This window comes from Pteropus alecto, unplaced genomic scaffold (genome assembly GCF_000325575.1).
Source record: "Pteropus alecto unplaced genomic scaffold, ASM32557v1 scaffold206, whole genome shotgun sequence".
Classification (NCBI taxonomy): Eukaryota; Metazoa; Chordata; class Mammalia; order Chiroptera; family Pteropodidae; genus Pteropus; species Pteropus alecto.
In genome coordinates this window covers 3,395,431-3,398,420 of record NW_006438906.1, presented here as the reverse complement: position 1 = coordinate 3,398,420, position 2,990 = coordinate 3,395,431, and positions in this window count along the sequence as shown.

Below are 2,990 nucleotides of genomic sequence, written 5' to 3'. Positions count from 1 at the left end.
GGAGGCGGGGCAGGGGTGGAGGGAGCACGCGTGCGCGCGTGCGCGCGTGCGGGGTGGGCGCGCACCGGGGAGAGCGCGGGGCGCGCGCGTGGGCAAGGAGAGAGCGCGGGCGCCGGCCCTAGAGGGCGAGGCAGGGAGGCTCGCCCAGATATTCCAAGTGGGCGCTGTGCGCGCCCCGGGCCCTGATCCCCCGCAGCCGCTACCCAAACGAACCGAACCGGGTTCCAGGAGGAGCCCCACGTTCCTCAAATCACCCGTAAGCTACCAATTACAGCCCCTGCCTTTTCTCGGAGCTAAGCGGGCGTCCACCCTCGCTACCGTCAATCTCCCACCCTCTCGGGAGGCTTTTAATGGCATTGGACAAGCGGTTCTTAACTCTCCCCACATGGTACCGGCTAGCATTAGTCCCTGGGGACCACGGTAACGCTAGCCCTTTCCTGACCTCAAGGAGAATCCATAAGCTGTTAGATAGGCAGTTTCCCTAGTTGGGCTCTTAGAGCCCAACGAAATTGCACCTTGTGGTCAAACCTCAGTAAATTACATGCCTAGTGCAGGAGCGAACAAAATAGCATGCTGATTTATTTTTGCATTTTTGTATTGTGTCTACATAAGGTCACGAAAATGGCAATGCTAAATTGGCCACTGAAAGCAAAGACAATGTTTTATCTGAGGCAAAGTAATGTTTCAGATAGATTAAATACTAATACACACCCTTCTGTTTTGACTGCCCGTAAACGTACTGTAATATAGTGTAATAAGTACACCCCTACTTTTATTCAAGAGCAGGAATTTTTGCTGCTGTTTACAGTAACTAGTAAGGAATGTAAAATTATTACAACTAGCTAAGAAAATAGAGAGCTGTGAGGTTCTTGTTTTGTTTTCTTATCGTCATGTTTCAAGGAGATTAAGCAGCTGTGAAGGAGGTTCAAAAAGTAATCCAGAGGGAAGCGGGGAGGTAGACGGGGTAAAGGGGGTCAAATATATGGTGACAGAAAGAAATCTATGGGAGGTAAACATGGTGTAAATATATGTATATATATATATATACACACACACATACATACACACACACACACACACACACACATATATACACCTTACTGTTAAAGTATATAGGATTTCGTTAACCAATGTCACCATACAAAATTTCATTAATTAATTTTTTAAAACAGTAATCCAAGGTGCACCACTGGAGCTTCTTTTTTTTTTTTTGCCCTTGGCAGATGTCTTATATGTGGATAAACAAGAGACTACCATTTTATAAATGTCATAGTTTCTCCTATAGTGAGGACCAAAAAATAGGTTATGGTATTTTAAATAATTTTAAAACAACTACCACCCCAAACCACGGGTCTGAAACGCATTATCTGAGAACATCTAATTAAGAATACTTAACATTTTGCAGAAATTAAATATATATAATATACATGAAACTTTATTCAAAGAGTATTCTCCTAAATGTAGCAATAGGCAATATAGAAAGATATAGATATAAATGAGAATGCCTGTGTTTGTAGCTTTTGAATTCCACTTTAGCAAAGCATTGTCCGTGTGGTTTGAGAGCCAGAACACAGACCCAGTATATCAACTTACACAACTAGGTAAAAAGTAGAGCCAATTCCCGTTGGTCACTCTTTTCCACTATTTTAAACTGCTTCCTCAACACACCTTATTATGATATATAAAACTAAACAAATAATTGTGTGATGTAGATCAAAGTCTAATCTTATCATATATTAATTTCACTAGGATTCCTCAGATCGGTCTAGCCATTACCTTGTAGCTTTTCAATAAATGTTTGATTATTTTAACTTTGGACTAGTTAGGGAAGAGAAAGGTGAGCATTGGGTCCCAGCCATCTCTTTCTCCTCTTTGCTGATTTCTTTACCTCTGCACTTTTAATAAGGAATTTACAAAATCCAACAAACTTTATAACAAAACTCTGTAGCAATCAGATTTAGAACAGCCATGGACCTTTCAAAACTCTACAGCCATTTCCATCTGGAACCATAAACGTTAGGAACACAAGCTTGATCATCGAGTTTCTGAAACTTAGCTAGTCCTCTGGAGTTGTAGGATTCTTGTAACTATTCAACATCGTTCAACAAATCACCAATTTATAGAACACCTCTTATGTGTCAGACATAATCCTGAAATCTGAGGAGTTAAGCAAATTATACATAGCTCAACAAAATACCTAACGGCTGTCCTTCTGTCAGACTAAAAGGTTTACCATAAATAGACCGTGTGGCAGAAAAGCAGTAAGAATGTGAGCTGAACCTAAATGAATGTGGCAAGGTTGGGAAATGGAGGGAAGCAACCCCAATATTTCACACAATGGAGTCATTCTGGGGGCAAAACCTTTTCCAGTGGCAAGTGATTTCCAGTAGTCATGTGGTAGACTGTGAATGATACATAATTCAGAATCAGAAAAGTAGAGTTTAAAGATCCATATCTGTAAACCACTATACCCTCACTTTCTTTCTTTATGAAATAGAACTTAAATATTCCTGCCAAATCTAAAGTTTTAAAATTTGGAATATTCTTTGATCCACTTACAGGAATTTATCCTAAGGAAATAACGAGGAAAAGATGCAGAGATTTAGCTATAACGATGTTTACCCAGAGTGGTATTATAAACTATCTTTGACTTTCAACAGAAGGCATCTGATTAAACGCATTATAGTACATCCGTACAACAAATCACTAGGCAGCCATTAAAAAATGACATAGTAAAGCAGGAGTTCTTAACCTGGGGTCTAGTGGGTTTAATTCATGGACGGATGTGAATTTACCTTCAGGCTAATGAAGTCAGGAGCTAACAGGGCCTTAACCCCTTATTTATACAGGCCCCTGTGAGTGCTGAACTGCTGAGAGTTAAAAGAATTCTTCAGATGCAAAGGGGAAGTCAGGTTGCAATCAGGAAGCATTTCTACATAAGAATTTCTGGTGAATTTCTTGAACAGATCTCATTTAAAAAGGATTTGAAT